The sequence below is a fragment of the Mytilus edulis genome, chromosome 4 (assembly GCF_963676685.1).
Source record: "Mytilus edulis chromosome 4, xbMytEdul2.2, whole genome shotgun sequence".
NCBI classification, from domain to species: Eukaryota; Metazoa; Mollusca; class Bivalvia; order Mytilida; family Mytilidae; genus Mytilus; species Mytilus edulis.
The window spans coordinates 23,245,476-23,265,296 of record NC_092347.1 but is presented as its reverse complement, the minus strand read 5'-3'; the positions used below and the strand labels follow the sequence as shown (position 1 = coordinate 23,265,296).

At 32.5% G+C, this 19,821-nt stretch overlaps 1 long non-coding RNA gene across 1 annotated transcript; it reads left to right on the top strand.

The window, feature by feature from the left end:
* The first annotated feature begins 274 nt into the window (after window positions 1-274).
* On the top strand, window positions 275-14,824 carry LOC139519246 (uncharacterized). Its single transcript, XR_011663543.1, has 3 exons — window positions 275-2,443; window positions 4,850-4,934; window positions 14,680-14,824. It is a non-coding gene; the product is annotated as an uncharacterized lncRNA (long non-coding RNA).
* Window positions 14,825-19,821: the final 4,997 nt, after the last annotated feature.

Here is a 19,821-nt window from a genome sequence, read left to right as displayed (position 1 = left end):
AAAATAAACATTTATTTTTTCATTACAAAGGAGTAGATTCAGTAAGACCCCTTTTTGGCCACAAAATATAGCAGTTTTACAAAATTGTGAAAATGTAATCCTTAAGCTATTTATTGGAAAGTAGCATGCTTCTGCTAAATAAATATAGGATGTTTTTGACAATACAATGAATATATCAGGTACTACATGTAGCATCATTAAGTTATGCTAAATTACTGAAATCTTCAAAATTTTAGATTTTTTGGTAAATTTTAGACGGTTTCCGTCTTAAACATGTTAAATGAAAGTGTAAATTTTCCCCTTACATTATGATATTGTAATTATTCGTGTTCATTTATAATATTGAAATGTTAATTATACCCCATGCAACGAGTTGCGGAGGGTATAATGTTTTTGACCTGTTCGTCTGTCCGTCAGTCCTGTTTTTTGTCATCACAACTCCTTTCAAACCATGCATCAGAATTTCATGAAACCTTTTCAGATAATAAGGACATACTATGTAGTTATGCATATTGACAGGAAATTGCGATTCAATTTTTTTTCTAGGAGTTACGCCCCTTTGAACTTATTTACTTTAATGTACTACTGCAACAGTTTGTCATCGCAACTCCTCTCAAACCACACAACAGAATTTCACGAAACCTTTTCAGATAATAAGGACATACTATGTAGTTGTGCATATCGACGGGAAATTGCGATTCAATTTATTTTCTAGGAGTTACGCCCCTTTGAACTTATTTACTTTAATGTACTACTGCAACAGTTTGTCATCACAACTCCTCTCAAACCACACAACAGAATTTCATGAAACCTTTTCAGATAATAAGGACATACTATGTAGTTGTGCATATTCAACGGGAAATTGCGATTCAATTTATTTTCTAGGAGTTACGCCCCTTTGAACTTATTTACTTCAATGTACTACTGCAACAGTTTGTCATCTCATCTACTCTCAAACCACACAACAAAATTTCATGAAACCTTTTCAGAAATAAGGACATACTATGTAGTTGTGCATATCAACGGGAAATTGCGATTCAATTTTTTTCCTAGGAGTTAAGCCCCTTTGAACTTATTTACTTCAATGTTTTACTGCAACAGTTTGTTATGGCAACTCCTCTCAAACCACACAACAGAATTTCACGAAACCTTTTCAGATATTAAGGACATACGATGTAGTTCTGCATATCGACGGGAAATTGTGATTCAATTTTTTTTCTAGGAGTTACGCCCCTTTGAACTTATTTGCTTCAATGTACTTCTGCAACAGTTTGTCATCTCAACTCCTCTCAAACCACACAACAGAATTTCATGAAATTTTGTAGATAATAAGGACATACTATTTAGATGTGCATATTGGCAGGAAATTAATTTTTCTTATACAATTTTTTTTTCTTACACTAATTTAATTTCTCCAATGACAATGTGGGGACGTGGGGTATGTAAGTGTGCTTACTAAGGTTCTTTAATTGTATTTAATGATAATACATAATATATATATACATGTAAAGGTTGATGAACACAGATGCGGCCACTTTCATTTATTGACAAAAACCATCAGAAAAGTGACATTTTTTGGCAAATTCAATAGATTTTTCATACGAAAGCTTGAATCTGAGCGTTTTTAATGACTAAGTCAGTCAAAATCTTTCACATTAACTAATTGAATCAATTGAAATAGACAGTTAAGAGTTTAAAAAGTGTCCAAAATCTTTCGTTAGATGAATTTGAAATTTGAGGCCAAAATCGGAACCTTACCTACTTCTTTTATTTGTTACCTTAAGTAGTTGTTACTTTAGTTTAAACATATTTATTTATAGTGGATTGGGAAACAAGTTTTACAACTTATATCAATCCCTTTCCACTTTGCGGGTGCGAGTGCTGCCTTGAAGCGGCATTAGCCTACTCTTTTTCGAAATCTACAAGGGTGTCTTTAACGTGCAAGAGTTGTTACTTTATCATATGGTACAAAAATAATTTTAAAAAATCAATTTTTGATGGCCTCAGATGAATTGTAAAATGTAGATATCATTAAAATTGCTCAAAATTATCTCCCTTTGGTATAAAAATGCCATTTTTGGAACTCATCCGTGACCTTTTTTTTTATCATTATTTTCAATTAAGCTGTTCTTAAACTAAACTATTGTAAAATTTGAGCGATTTCTGTAATTAAGTTCTCTTATTTCGGTACTACATGTACCTCTATTTCTGCTATTAGTTCAACAGAAAAAAGGTACCTTTACAAAAATGTATGCTTCTTTCGAAGGCAGGTTGTGAACGGTGACCCCATTTTTTTTTATTAAGTATAAGATTGAAGTACGTTTATCATTTTTACAGAAACAATTTTTCCTTGTAGATGTTGCAGATACATTCATACAAATGATGTTGAAGAAACAAAGAGAAAAGGAACTTGGACTGTACCAGTTTGTTTGCAGCTTCTAAGGTGAAGTATACTTATTTAAATGTTTTGTAAAAATAAGAAGATGTGGTATGATTGTAAATGAAACAACTCTCCATGAGAGACCAGTGAGACAAAAATTAACAACCATAGGTAACTGTACATCCTTCAACAATGAGCTATACAACATCAAGGACTTGAAATTACCAATGAACAACTTAGGGCCTGATTTATTAACAAAACATTGAACGATAAACTGTTATGATATACAGCAACAAACTACTGAATTACAAGCTCCTGAATTGAGACAGACACATGGAGTTTGTAAAACATTAAAAATGGTTGCTGGCACGAAACCCTCCTTCTAACCTATGACAGTGGTGCAACATTCCAACCAGCAAACTATATAAACCATTTGAAAAGGGCTTAATTCTAAGATCAATACAAAGTCAAAGCACAATAAAAAATCCTAAAACAAAAACACATGAAATACAAATCTGAGATTTATAGCAGTTACTGAAAGCATGTTCTAATAATCAATATTTTATCCTTGTCCTTACACAATGGGCTGAATTTCTCTTAAGGGCATACCGTACAGTTTTGATCCTGTATTTACAAGTTCGTGAAAATTTGCATAGGCTATTTTTTACCTGATTAAATCAAATATGTAATAAAAAATATACCTTCATGTGCTACTTTTTGAGAAAAATGAGGTCGAAATTTTGTATATTTGCTCAAAATTCAGATATGTGGCCGTATTTTCTTTTTTCGAAGAAAAGACATAATTTTTTTGTTATAAAAGATAAACACAAATTGTTTTTAGCTCACCTGCCCTAAAAGGCCAAGTGAGCTTTTCTCATCACTTGGCGTCCGTCGTCGTTAACTTTTACAAAAATCTTCTCCTCTGAAACTACTGGGCCAAATTAAACCAAACTTGGCCACAATCATCATTGATGTAACTAGTTTAAAATTTGTGTTTTTTTACCCGGCCAACCAACCAAGATGGCCTCCATGGCTAAAAATAGAACATAGGGGTAAAATGCAGTTTTTGGCTTATAACTCAAAAACCAAAGCATTTAGAGCAAATCTGACAGAGGTAAAATTGTAAATCAGGTCAAGATCTATCTGCCCTGAAATTTAAAGATGAATGGGACAACCTGTTGTTGGGTTACTGCTCCTGAATTGGTAATTTTAAGGAAATTTTGCTGTTTTTGGATATTATCTTGAATATTATTATGGATAGAGATAAACTGTAAACATCAAAAATGTTCAGCAAAATAAGATTTACAAATAAGTCAACAGGACCAAAATGGTCAGTTGACCCCTTTAGGAGTTTTGCCCTTTATAGTCAATTTTTAACCATTTTTCGTAAATCTTAGTTAGTTAACTTTTACAAAAATCTTCTCCTCTGAAACTACTAGGCCAAATTTTACCAAACACAGCCAGAATCATTATTAGGCTATCTAGTTTAAAAATTGTGTTTTGTGACCAGGCAAACCAATTAAGATGGCTGCTACGGCAAAAAATAGAACAAAGGGGTAAAATGCAGTTTTTGGCTTATAACTCAAAAACCAAAGCATTTAGAGCAAATCTGACATGGGGTTTAATTATTATTCAGGTCAAGATCTATCTGCCCAGAATTTTTTAAGATGAATCGGACAACCAGTTGTTAGGTTGCTGCCCTTGAATTGGTAATTTTAAGGAAATTTTGCTGTTTTTGGTTATTATCTTGAATATTATTATAGAGATAAACTGTAAACAGCAATATTGTTCAGCTGAGTAAGATTTACAATTAAGTCAATATGACCAAAATGGTCAATTGACCTCCTAAGGAGTTATTGCCCTTTATAGTCAATTTGTAACCATTTTTCTTAAAATTTGTAAATTTTCACTATAATTTTCCACTGAAACTAACTGGACGTAGTTCATTACAGATACAGATAATTGTAAGCAGCAAGAATGTTTAGTAAAAAAAAATCCTTTATTAAAAGTTTTATCAAATTTGGGTCACATAATCTCCCTGCAAATTGAAAGTCAAACAAATTGCTGTTTTGAAAAATGGGGTTCCATGAACTCATTTTCAAATAAATTCAGTTTGAATGATAAAAATCAGTCGAAAAATGCATTTTTCTCTGGTATGTTAAAGTTTGATGTCGCGAAAATAACATTTTGCATTAGCAACGTCATTACCTCCTCTGTAACTGTATCGTATGCCCTTAAAAGCTAACCTAGACCTATAAATGAATGATTATAGCCATCACTTGATGTCATCTAAACAAATAACATATAGATGGAGAGAAATTTTAGTTTAAGTCGCAAAAATGATCAACAAGAAAAGATCATCAAATAAGTATCATGAATGGTTGAAATTGTCAGTCAACTCCTAATTATTTAATAAATTAGCCACAGAGTTTTTTGTAAGGTCTAGTTTTAATTAGAATTTTATTGTAGATAAAGGAGGTAAATTTCCTCTGTTGACAAAAAATTGGTTGAGGAGTCGGAAAGTTTGACTGAAGATTAAGGATATTAAATGAAGGTAAACATAAATTTAAAGTAATGTTTATATTTGTATTAATACATGTACCTCGAAGTATGCATCAAATGTATTGGGTAAGATGGTAATAACTGTATGTGAAACAATAAAATTTGTTTAAAGTGGGCAGTACATGTATATTAAAACATACCATCAACATTAGCACAACTAAAAATGCAATCATAAAAGCATCTGCAAAGTTTAATAGAAATCTGTGAAAGTATGACACAGTATCCATGGTATCAGTTATTTGATGTCCATGTCATTCAAGGTGGATATTGTGTCATTGGCAATAGACAAATTTCCTATTTACATGTACCCACTTTAATCGGAACAAATTTGAGGGAAGTTAACTGTTTAATGCATATGCCATTATGTTTTCTATACATGACTAAATCATCAGAAAACAGTAAACCTTCCCCCAAAATTGCACCATTTATATTTTTGAATTTACTTCTTTCGGGTGTTTGTAGTGACAGAGTACCAAGATATCTTACCACAGAGAAGGTATTAAAACCTGTTGAAAAAACATAGAATCTGAGTCAAAAGTTGATAATGTGAAAATAGACTATTATACCACATCATCTTATTGTCGAGTCTGCAACTTTTGTTGCAGAAAGCTCGACATATATATAATGTTCTGGGGGCCAGCAGCGGAGTTAGCTGAATTCTTAAAAGCTTTATATTTTAGAAGGATGAAGACCTGGATGCTTCATACTTTGAATATATACCAAAATGCCTCAGGTTACCAAGTTTCTCTCAGTCACATGTCTAATGTCCTTGACCTAATTTTCATGGTTGAGTGTCTACTTGAAAAACAAGTTAAGATTTTTATACGACTGCAAAAATTCAAAATTTTGGTCGTATATTGGTATGAGGTTGGCGTAGTCGTTGTCATCCGAAGACATTTGGTTTTCACACTATAACTAGTATAAGTAAATAGAAACCTATTAAATTTAAACACAAGGTTAAAGACTAGAAAAGGAAGTTTCAAATTGATTTTGGGAGTTTTGGTCCCAACAGATTAGGAGTTAGGGGCCAAAAAGGGCCCAAATAAGCATTTTTCTTGGTTTTTGCACAATAACTTTAATAGTATAAGTGAATAGAAATCTATGAAATTTTAACACAAAGTTTATGACCACAAAAGGAAGGTTGTTATTAATTTTGGGAGTTTTGGTCCCAAACAGTTAAGGAATGAGGGTCCAAAGGGTCCAAAATTAAACTTTGTTTGATTTCATCAAAAAATGAATTATTTGGGTTCTTGTATATATGTCAAATCTAACCATGTATTTAGGGTGCAATCAACAGTTTTTTTCTATGACGTCATATTTTGAGGGACCATCTATAATTGACCCTTAGTGGTGTTAATGTTAGTGAAGATACTTGTATAAAACTATATCATTAGAATCAGAATTTTCTCTAGTTTATAATGAAATAAAAATAAATTGTACTTTTAATAGTACCAAAAAGTTTTATCCAGAGACAATGGGAAAACATTGCCTAATCTATGCATAAAAAACATGAAATCAGGCCATGTGCACACCCATGCAGACATGATACATGCACATTTTTCATATTCAAAACAGTATGAATTTCATAGGTTTTTACCTGGTCTTTCTAAAAATTTATGCTTCAGGCTACGTTCGCCTGCTTCGAAAAGAGATACAGTGGGTGCAAATAAGTTTTGCACTTTTCACTGCCAAAAAAACAGGATGTTTACAGTTTGTTTCCCCTTAAAACATGTGTATTTAATCTAATTTTTAAAAATTATTTTAATCATTCAACCTGTTTTAATTGAAGCTAATTAACTTAATTTTACAATTAAATATAAAAAAACATGATACTTTTTTACCAATTATGTTGATAAAAAGGGACTTCCCTCCAAGTCTATTTTTAGTCGGGGGAATTACCCCTAGTTTTTTATACGAAACTGTTTATAGCACCCTTAGATTTTAAATTTTTGGTCCTGTTTTCAAATTGGTCTACATTAAGGTACAAAGGGTCCAAAATTAAACTTTGTTTGATTTTAACAAAAGTTGAATTCTTGGACTTCTTTGATGCTGAATCTAAACATGTACTTAGATTTTTGATTATGGACTTGGTCCAAATCGGGGTTCAAATTAAACTTTGTTTGATTTCAACAAAAATGGGGTTCTTTAATATGCTGAATCTAACCGTGTATTTAGAATTTTAATATTTGGGCCTGGTTATCAAATTGATCCACATTGACATGCTTGAGGTCTAAAGGGACTAAAATTGCACATTATTTGATTTCATCAAAAATTGAATTCTTGGGGTTCTATGATCATGATGATATGCTGAATCTAACCATGTATTTATATTTTGGATATTTGACCATAATAGGTAAATGTCCAATTTAAAATTTATAAGTTTTTTTCTCGCCTTGACGGAGTAAAAAAATGAGACATAGGTATGGTGTTCCCCGCGGCGGCAGCATCAACAATGTATTAGTTTGTGATTAGGTCAATTTATGGTGAACCACTAGTGGTAGGTCAATGATATTTGGTATGCAGTTGTATAAGCATTGGCATATCTCATTTTCATGGAGATTTTTTGACTCCGCCTCCTTAGTCATGGTCTATAGACTTTGATAATTTTGCTAAGTTAATATGTATTAGTTTGTGATAAGGTCAGTTCAAGGGGAACCATTAGTGGTAGGCCAATGTTAATTGGTGTTCAGTTTTATAAACATTAGCACATCTCATTTCCATGGAGAATATTTGGCCCTGCCCCCTCAGTCATGGTCTATTGACTTTGAAACTTTTGCTTAGTTTACATGTATTAGTTTGTGATAATATCAGTTTAAGATGAACTGCTAATGTTAAGTCAATGATATTTGGTATGCAAATTTATTGTCATTTGAAAGTGTTGTTTTCATGGAGATTATATAGCCCCACCCCTGATCATGGTTCATTGACTTTGAAACTTTTACATAGTTTAAAAGTTAATGTTTGTGTTTAGGTTCGTTTAAAGGGAACTACTTATTATGAGTCAATGGTAATTGGTATGCAGTTGTATTATATTTATCATTGGCACATCTCATTCCATGGAGATTGTTTAGCCATGTACCTTCAGTCATTGTTCATAGACTTTGAATATTTGCATAACTTACATGTTAAAATATTGCTATTTAATTTCAACATTGCATTATCAAAATTACATGAATATTTGCATAACTTACATGTTAAAATATTGCTATTTAATTTCAACATTGCATAATCAAAATTACAAAAAGGGGATACATATCTCTGTGATAACAGTTTATTAAGTGTAAGTTCTTAGACCACATTCATTCTGTGTCAGAAACCTATCTTGTGTCAACTATTTAATCACAATCCAAATTCAGAGCTGTATCAAGCTTAAATGTTGTGTCCATACTTGCCCCAACTGTTCAGGGTTCGACCTCTGTGGTCCTATAAAGCTGTGCCCTGCGGAGCATCTGGTTTGTAAAGTGAAATTCTCTCTTATTATAAGTAATAGGATAACTATATTTGGTATGTGAGTACCTTGCAAGGTCCTCATGGCTGTCATACAGTTTTCACTTGACCTCGACCTCCTTTCATGGATCAGTGAACATGTTAAGTTTTGGTGACCGTCAAGTCCATATCTCAGATACTAAAAGCAATATGTCTAGTATATTTGGTGTATGGAGGACTATAAGGTGTACATGTCCAACTGGCAGGTGTCATCTGACCTTGACCTCATTTCCATGGTTCAGTGATTATAGTTGAGTTTTTGTGGTTTTTTTTCTGTTTTTCATATACTATTTGCAATAGGTCTAATATATTTGGTGTATGGAAATAATAACAGAATGATTGTTAGGTGTACATTTCTAGCTGGTATGTGTCATCTGCCCTTGACCTCATTTTCATGGTCAGTGGTCAAAGTTAAGTTTTTGAGTTTTTGTCTTTTTATTTAATAATATATGCAATAAGTCTACTGCTATAATAACTATATTAGGTGTATGGAAATATATTAGTTGTATGGAAGAATTATTAGCTGTATAGATGTGTGCCTTGTATGGTTCATCTCACCTTGCCTGTCCTTGGCCTCATTTTCATGGTTTAGTGGTCAATTTTTAGTTTTTATACGACCGCAAAATTTGAAAAAATTTTCGTCGTATATTGCTATCACGTTGGCGTCGTCGTCGTCGTCGTCTGGCGTTCGAATACTTTTAGTTTTCGCACTCTAACTTTAGTAAAAGTGAATGGAAATCTATGAAATTTTAACACAAGGTTTATGACCACAAAAGGAAGGTTGGTATTGATTTTGGGAGTTTTGGTCCCAACATTTTAGGAATTAGGGGCCAAAAAGGGCCCAAATAAGCATTTTCTTGGTTTTCGCACTATAACTTTAGTTTAAGTTAATAGAAATCTATGAAATTTTGACACAAGGTTTATGACCACAAAAGAAAGATTGGGATTGATTTTGGGAGTTTTGGTTCCAACAGTTTAGGAATTAGGGGCCAAAAAAGGGCCCAAATAAGCATTATTCTAGGTTTTCGCACAATAACTTTAGTTTAAGTAAATAGAAATCAATGAAATTTAAACACAATGTTAATGACCACAAAAGGAAGGTTGGTATTGATTTTGGGAGTTTTGGTCCTAACAGTTTAGGAATAAGGGGCCCAAAGGGTCCAAAATTGAACTTTGTGTGATTTCATCAAAAATTGAATAATTGGGGTTCTTTGATATGCCGAATCTAACTATGTATGTAGATTCTTAACTTTTGGTCCCGTTTTCAAATTGGTCTACATTAAGGTCCAAAGGGTCCAAAATTAAACTTAGTTTGATTTTAACAAAAATTGAATCCTTGGGGTTCTTTGATATGCTGAATTTAAAAATGTACTTAGATTTTTAATTATTGGCCTAGTTTTCAAGTTGGTCCAAATGGGGGTCTAAAATTAAACTTTGTTTGATTTCATCAAAAATTGAATAAATGGGTTCTTTGATATGCAAAATCTAACTGTGTATGTAGATTCTTAATTTTTGGTCCAGTTTTCAAATTGGTCTACATTAAGGTCCAAAGGGTCCAAAATTAAACTAAGTTTGATTTTAACAAAAATTAAATTCTTGGGCTTATTTGATATGCTTTATCTAAATATGTACTTTGATTTTTATGCAGTTAATCTGCATTATGCGAGCACCCTAGATTTGTGGTCTACCCAAAAAATGCTGAAATACTTGCCATTGTTATTATCTAGCTGGCTACTATGTTATATATAACTAATTGAACACTTTTTTAATACTTTTTATTCTAGAATATAAAAAATATTACCATAAAAACGTTAAATGGTCGTCGATTTTCCCAAAAGTTTTGAAGTTGCACATAGGAAGTAGTGCTCATTAGGAATTCTTATGTAGTTTATTATCGCCTGTGCTTTTGGCTAAGATGTCAAAAAACAATTGTACGAAATATTTAATCGCCGAAAATCTTTTAAGACAAGTAGTTAAGATTTCCCAAATGGCAAAAGTCGTAGGAATATTGTTTGTCGCCAATACGTAGTACAACTACGTCAGTAGTCTATTATATAATAAGTTCAACTGTTCATGCTGTTGGCGGCAATTTCAAATTAGAAGACGAAATTCGCATCTTTTCAATTTGGAGGCAGGGGTTTCAAATTAGCGGTGGTCCGAGGTCCGCGACCTTCCACTTTCGAATTGGTTACTAGCCACGCCCGACGGGCCTTCCACTCTGAGACAACTATATCACAGTTATAGTAGTCTCAGTTTCACTTGAAAGAAAATAATAGCCATGCAAACCTTTTCGCCAAAGTCTCCAAATCAACGATCTCAAAACGTATTTTAATCATTATCATTCATGACAGCGATGTCAATCTTGTTCAATCGCTAGCTATATACAGAAAATCGCTGACAAAAAATGTGTTAATACGAGTAAAATCGTATTTGACTGACAAATACAACATTGGAACACAATGACAATGGCTGCCGTGAAAAGACAATATTACAATTTCGGATCCGATTCCGGAAGCGGATAAGGGTAATTCCGGGTTTTTAGCGAATCCAGGCAGGTGACAAAATACATCTATGCATGGTAAATGAATATAAACACTAGAATTAAAAACAAAAGATATATGTAAAAGACAGAAAAAGCAGAAAATATTTTAAACAGAAACTCAAAATTACTTTTGACAAATTTTAATGTCAAAATCCAATACAATGTGACAGCTGGGAACAGTATATCTAACAATATATATGTTCCTGGTCACAGTTTAAATTTTCTTTATCAGTGATAAATGTTGATAATGCATGTAAGATGCTTTTAAAGTGTAAACATATTACTGCAATTTTGAAGGGGTATTTTTTTTTCTCTCAATTTTGAAGGATCAGTTAAAGTAGCTGGAAGATTCTTACTTTATTTTCACAAATAACTACCTGAATGTAGGCAAATCATATGATTTAAGGTGGCGTCCTCCTGTTTGATAACTTTGAAACGGATGACCTCTCAACCATATACATTCATGTATGGGACTATATATATAACTAATCAAATGAAATATAAGGGGAGTCCATGGGGTGACCCACCCCCTCCTGTTTGGGAACTTACGAAACGGTCGAGATCCCCACCCCTAAACAATATATATTCATGTATGGGTCAATATAACTAATTAAATGAAATATAGAGGGAGTCCCCCTACCCCCTCCTGTTTGAGAACTTGGAAACCGATGAGATCCCCACCCCTAAACCATATATATTCATGTATGGGACAATATAACAAATCAAATGAAATATAGGGGAAGTCCCTGGGGTCATCCTATCCCTTCCTGTTTGAGAACTTGAAAACCCCCGAGATCCCCACCCCTAAACCATATATATTCATGTATGGAACAATATAACAAATCATTTACATTTACTATGGGCAGGTCAGTCAGACCTCACCTTTGATCCTTGTAGTAGTGAACATTTGTCTGATTTGTGTTGCATAACTATTGTACTATAGAACACATACTCAGTTTTCTTTACAGGGAAACCAGTCTATTCATACTATTACATGTTCGTACTAAGTCAACACGTACTACTAACAGTCAACTAAAACCAACGTTAACTACCAACTAGAACAACTACAATCATTACGAACTTGTACCACTGCAGACTCACCATAAAAAATATACATTTATATATTCATTGCTATTGAAACCTTGATAACATATAAATTATATATTTGCCTTAATAATAATTAATTCATTAGATAAACATAAATGTACAATATATGAATGTTTAATGCCACATCAGAGGCAGATTTAGAGGGTTTTTTCAGTGCCCCCCCTTTCCATTTTTGAGAAAAAATTTGGTTGATTATATAGGGAATCACTGAAGCATGACTGGAGCAGGTCCCCTGTTAGGCAGGCAGTGGGTCCCCACTTATGAAAATTTCTGGATCCGCCACTGCACATAATTACGTTTGCCTGGTTTTTGGTTAACTGCCTTCAGCGCTTACAGCGCTTTGATTGATTATGGGCCCAGTTTTCAAGTTGGTCCAAATCAGGATTCCATATGAAATATTGTGCAATAGCAAGAAATTTTCAATTGCACAGTATTGCACAATAGCAAGAAATATCTAATTGCACAATATTGTGCAATAGCAATTAATTTTCAATTGGAGTTATCTTTCTTTGTATAGAATAGTAGTTGATAATATATGTTGGAAATTTGCCAGACATGACTATGATGTCATTTTCTATTTTTATTTGCCAATAACTTTATGTAAATGACTTCATTGGAAATTTGCCAATATAAAATGTTGCTGATGAAGCTTTTTTTCCTTATCTTATCTAAAATGTTTTTAGATAATGTATGTTGGACATTTGCCAGACATGACTATGATGTCATTTTCTATTTTTATTTGCCAATAACTTTATGTAAATAACTTCATTGGAAATTTGCCAATATAAAATGTTGCTGATGAAGTTTTTTTTATTGTTTTATACAATAAACAATGTATATTAACTTTTACTACCAACCAATCTTTACCATTCAGTGATAACAAGCACTTTATTTTACATTTTAATATTTTATGATGTATTTAAAAGAGTAGTTATTGTTGCAAACTCCATTAGAAATTTGAATTGATATCAGTTTTGGAAACGGGGATGTGAAAAAAAAAGGGGGGGGGGTTAAATTTTTCTCATTTCAGATTTCATAAATAAAAAGAAAATTTCTTCAAACATTTTTTTGAGAGGATTAATATTCAACAGCATAGTGAATTGCTCAAAGGCAAAAAAAAACTTTTAAGTTCATTAGACCACATTCGTTCTGTGTCAGAAACCTATGCTGTGTCATGATCAACTATTTAATTTTAGATTTAAAAAGTTTGAAGAAGAAATCTTTAATTGATTTGTAAAATCTTGACATTTGTTTTGTGTAAAAAAAAACCATGTAATGTCAAAAATTTGATCACAATCCAAATTCAGAGCTGTATCACGCTTGAATGTTTTGTCCATACTTGCCCCAACTGTTCAGGGTTCGACCTCTGCGGTCGTATAAAGCTGCGCCCTGCGGAGCACCTGGTTTAGGTTAATGTTAAGGTATGTTTCAATTGTAATAAAGCTTTATTTTAAGGGCTACAAAAGAAGGCGAGACATTTCAGCGTGTGCACTCTTTGTTTTATATTAAACCCTAGAAAGAAGCTACAGATTAATGTTAACTGCAAAAATACTAAAATCCTTTATTAATTAGATCATGTAGATACAGGAAATGAAAATATTTTGAATTATTTTATCATAAAAATAGTAATGCTTATATATTCAAGTTTCACTAAATTCCAAGAGGGGTTTCCACAAATAACAATGACTGATTTTCAAAATGATCATCATGTAAAAATGAAGAGATGTGCTAAGATTGCCCATGAAAACTATCTTTATGAACAATGACAGTTCAGTGGTTTGCTTTCAGCCTTTAGCAAAAATAATTACCATATATATTGTAATAAGCTATAAATAAAAGCCCCCCATTGTAAAATGTTAAACAATTAAAAAGTAAAAAACAGCGTCCTGATCTTTATAAGTTCGAAGAATAAAATTGAGTCATATTATGGTATGATGTTGTTGTTAGCGATGTATGTCGACACATATGGTTTCCGGATAATTATATAGTTTAAGCGAACGGATATCCATGAAATTTTACACAAGGTTTAATACCAAAAAGGAAGGTTGGGTTGATTTTTGGGGTGATGGTACCAACAGTTTAGAAATTAGGGGCAAAAAAGAAGCATTTTTGTAGTTTCCAGACATTAACTTGTGTGCCAGTGTACTAATCTCTCTGAAATTGTTCTTCAAGGTTCCATATCACAAAGGGTAGACTGGAATTGTTTAAAGGGGTAATTGCCTCAAACGTTCAGGAAATAGGGGGTCAAAAACAAGCATTTTTCTAATTTCCAGACAATATTTTGTGTTTAAGTGTATGGATTTCTTTAAAATTGTACTGCAAAGTACCATACCACAAAGGAAAAGGATGGGATTAAGTTTTGGGGTAATTACTGAAAGGGGGTTGAAAAAAATTGGGGGAGGGGGGATTTTTTTTCTCATAATTTTGATCAAAATCCAAATACAGACAGTCTATCAAGCTTGAATATTGTGTCCAAACATGCACCAACTGGTCAGTCAAATAACAAGGCTGCGCTGCACATCATTTTCTCAATCATATTAATCTGACATGTTAAAGTTTGTACATTATGAAGTTACTAACCTGTTGATTTTGTGTATTTCAGATTATTATTGAAAAAAGAGCACTTTGAAGTACTAGGAGAATTTGAAAACATCTTGGTGAAATAGTTTGACTGATTATAACAGAACATCAAAAGAAATGACGAAAAATTACACATCTTATCAAAATAGTACTACTAGAAACTAAAAGCTACTGTGGATTCATTATTATTCGTTGGATACCAATTTTCGTGGATTTCGTGGGTACCGGGAAACCACGAATTTAAATATTCAACGAATTGCAAATTTTCTAAAGGAATATATGCATACTTTGTCAAAACCACGAAATTAAATATCCACGAATATGCAAGTTTTCCTCAAACCACGAAAATTGGTACCCACGAAAATAAATGAATCCACAGTACTTGCAATTTTCACTGGTTTTGAGATCAGTAACAGTCTGACAAGGAAAGAATTTAATGAACATAATTATGATGCCTCTTGATAAATATAAAAACATATTGACTGTAAAATAATTACCAGTTACCAATTATATCTGTTGTTTACAAAATTTGTTATTTGGAAATATCTGTTGAATGTTTTGAAATTAAAATGTGTTAACTTAAATGATTTAAGAATTGAAGTCTTTAAATGATACAAAAGCAAGGATACATGGAATGATTGCAATTGAGACAACTACTAGCCCATTATAATATGGCACTGATGTAAACAAGTACAGGTCACCTGAAGTCTTCAACAATAAGCAAAAGCCTTAATTTAAAGATTGTTATACATGGGCTTATTAAGTCCCAAGATAATGGTATCTACATCATTTGCTGTCAAATTTTTGTTTGTATGTTTCTGATGAAGGTTAATTAAAATAAGCCCAGCACACCTAATTTGTGAACTTTTCTTTTAATTTCAAAAGAGAAAGCTAATAGACAAATTTAAGCAAAAAAACAAAAAAAAAAGGAAATCCATTTAATATGGCAGACAGCAACCAAACACAACCAGTGGACATAATGAACATGTATTTGAATGCTCAAACTGCACTATAACATTAGACACAAAAACATCTTATATAATGCTGGATTACACAAAAGTGTTTAAATCATCTGCTCTTCCCTGGTGTTTAAAAATTGTACAGATTTGGTGTCACAATATCTCAGTAACATGGGTTAGAATTCCGGCATGGGAAGAACAAAAAAATTGCGAAAGCAAACTTACAGATCTTACATTTTTGGGTTGATGTTTTGACGACTTGCATGTACATGTACAATATATACAAAAAGTTAGCTGCTATTGAGACAAAGGCAAAAATCATAGTGCAACAAATAAAATTGAGAAAGGAAATGGTGAATATGTCAAAGCGACAACCACCCGACCATAGAGAAAACAACAGCCGAAGGCAACCAATGGGTCTTCAATGTAGCGAGAATTCCCGCACCCGTAGGTGTCCTTCAGCTGGCCCCTAAAATATGCATAATAGTACAGTGATAATGGATGTCATACTAAACTCTGAATTATACACAAGAAACTAAAATTTAAAATCATACAAGACTAACAAAGGCCAGAGGCTCCTGACTTGGGACAGGTGCAAAATTGCGGCGGGGTTAAACATGTTTATGAGATCTCAACCCTCTCCCTATACCTCTAGCCAATGTAGAAAAGTAAAAGAATAACAATACGCACATTAAAATTCAGTTCAAGAGAAGTCCGAGTCCGATGTCAAAAGATATAACAAAAGAAATTAATAAAATGACAATAATACATAAATAACAACAGACTACTAGCAGTTAACTGACATGCCAGCTCCAGACCTCAATTAAACTGATTAAACATGTTTATTACAGATATAATAACAATAAACTAAAATAACACTTACCACTACTAAATGATTAGGAACTTTCAGGAACTAATTGCAGCTACTGTCCAGGTTATGTTAAACAAATTTTCAGCTCCAACTGATCTGTTCAGGGAAGAGTTTTTATCATTTAAATAAAATGTGAACACATTCTAATCTTTTGGCAGACGTGAATATTCTCATGTGGCATTTATACCTATATGCAAGGGTACCTATATCCGGTGGTGATAATACACAGTGATAATTAACCATTTTTTTCTTCTTTTTGTTTAATTTTGATAAAAAAAAATGGAATTTAAACTTTTTTCAGCATTTTGGAAAAAAATGATTTTGTAAATTTTTCATGTTTTTTTCGTTTATTTTATAAGAATTAAATTTAAAAAATTTTTTTTTTTTTTTTAAATATTCAATTATTTTTTTTTAATTTTTGAAAAATTTGATTTTTTTGAAATATTTTGCATTTATAAATTTTTTAAACTTTAAAAAAGTTAATTTTAGTTGCCTTCGTTCATGCAAGCATGGACTAAGTTAGCCTTGGTTGCCTTCGTCCATGCATGCATGGACTAAGTCTGTTGTGTTAGTCCATGCAAGCATGGACTAAGTTAGGGTTAGTTGCCTTAGTGCATGCATGCATGGACTAAGTCGTTTTAGTCCATGCATGCATGGACTAAGTTAACGTTAGTTACCTTCGTCCATGCATGCATGGAGTAAGCTTAGTTTCTAAGTTTTCATGTTTACAAATCATGAAAAGGTTTAGCCATACTATCAAGTTTTGCAATTTATTTCCTAAGGTAAGTTATAATGCACAATATGTATGTAAAACATAATTAATAGGTTGAATATGAAAAAAAACAACTAAACAGAAAAAAAAGGTAATTACATCAAATTAAAAAATAATTGAACTAACACCATGAAATTAAGAGGTAAGAAGAAATGGAGGTTTTCTAGAATTGATGTTGATTTCCAGTTTTATTTAATACCTTGTTTATAGTGGATTGGAAAACAAGTTTTGCGGGTGCGAGTGCTGCCTTGTAGCGGCATTAGCCTACTCTTTTGCGAAATCTACAAGGATGTCTTTTACGTGCAAGATATATGTCTCTCTCTTAACAAGGGTCAGCTATTTATCGTCCCCTTCCAACGCACTATCATCGTTTTCTCAACACCATACTCACAAATGGTGTCGTGGGGGAGCTGAACATTCATTTCCTGAAATTTTCTTCCAGGAACGGGATTCGAACCAAGAACCTTTGTGTTAGTAATCTGATGCACTCATCACTACACCACGGCTCTCTTGTGACTTTTAGACGTACATGTTATGTATTCGTTCAGAACAAATTAGATTTACTAGTATGATAAATACCTACGACCTGTAAAGTAAGTCACACTGTTACAAATGTGTTTCTAAGATAGTTTAAAAGATACAAAAATGATCAAGTCCATCCATATTGGCATACAAATAATTCAACGTGCTTCCACTGTGCAGGAAGATCAGATCATAAATTTCATCGACATTCGTTGCATACTTCAGAATTCATTTGTTTATTCTTTCACACCAAAAACGATGGACGATCATAGGTGATTTAGACGGGTAAGCATGATTCCGCCCCATATGGCAACCGTCATTTTGCTAATTTCAATACAAAACCGGTGATAAGATCACATCTTAAAACTCCTGCTTTGACAACTTCATTATAAGCAGCAACTTTATACCAAGAAATTATGATAGGCATTGCAATCTCGGGAATATTGCATACATGCATTCAAAATTGTCACCTAGCTTTGAATTTTGTTATAACATACACCATCAATAAAGCCAGACGTGAGACCAACGGGAAATGCTCGCATCTTTATATTAGTTCCAATTGGAATGCCAGTAGTTTGTTGAAAACCCCATCCTCTGAGGGTAACAAATAAGTTATCAATCAAGAAAAAAAGCATCTGGAGTATGTCAGTTTCAGAGAATTTTCTGTCAGAATCGGGGCGATATTTCACAAAGAACAAATTATCCCTTACAAAGACAATATATTTGTATCTACACGATGGTCATTTTTAATAAAGTAAAGCAGGACCAATTAGTTTAGTTTGTCTTTTAGTTTGAAAATTAATTAAGTCAAATTGTTTGAAATGCTATTGCAAAAGGAAAGAGACGGTGATTTTATGTACTGATAGAATTGATGTTAATCAGTTAAAAGGAGGTTTCGTAGAGCACTTGTTAGACCAAACAAGGTGTTTTGAATTAATTTCGAATTATCATACTTTAGATGAATTTGTAAAGGACCAAATAACAGAGCTTTGATTATTCAGACACTATTCCTTGAAATTTTTCATGAATATAATATATACATTAAGCTTCAAAGTGAATTGTCATTACCAAATTCCTTCATTAAGCAATTTATTCAATGTATCTATATTCTGTTTATCTATACTGGTTTATATGTTATTATTTGTAGAGCAATATCCCATTTATAAAGGCATTTAGAGCATTCACAGCTAAATTATGAAAACAAAATAACATGTTTATATTTGTATCAGCACGATCAGCATTGATGATTAAAAGTTCTCCTAAGATCTAACTATTTATGTTATACTTCTCTACTATCTACATATTGTCGTTGCTGTAACTTACTTTACAGCATACGGTTTTTACTAGATATATTACAAAAGCGTCAGCATTGACATATTACGGTATTATGGAACAGCGTTTTAATGAGGAAGGTTAACATGAGCGAGTTATTACGTATGTGTATTAATTTGATTGCATAACCTTCTTAATTTGATGTTTATTTTTTATTTATCGGGGCATTCACTACTAAGTTGACAAAACATAGGAATATATTCATTTTTCTTTTAAACCTTTACCAAACGGAGTTGTTAAATAATATTTCGCTTAAATCGATAAGTTATTGTTCAATTTTATCTAAATAAGCTGCAAAACGACTATGCTGTATCATTAGCTTGCATAGATGTATCATCGGTGTAAACATATATGTGCTCATTTGTGTATTAATTTCAAAGAATGCAGTGATAAAATGTAAGATACAGAGGTCTGTTAATTATTTGTTTTTTCACGGACTGAACACATCGATCCTATTTAATGTATTTAAGATTAAATCAAGTAAATAAGGATTGATCGTATACAGGTACATGCCCGTGCACTATTGGGTTTTCATCATGTGCATGGTCAGGTTTATTATATTATAGTAGTAAATACATATAGTTGTTTAGTCAGGATGATTTAGAGCCTGAAATATTGAAAAATCTATATCACACCCAGAGTCGAACCTTTATATTGTTGCTGGGTACAGTGGCGGATCCAGAAATTTTCATAAGTGGGGGCCCACTG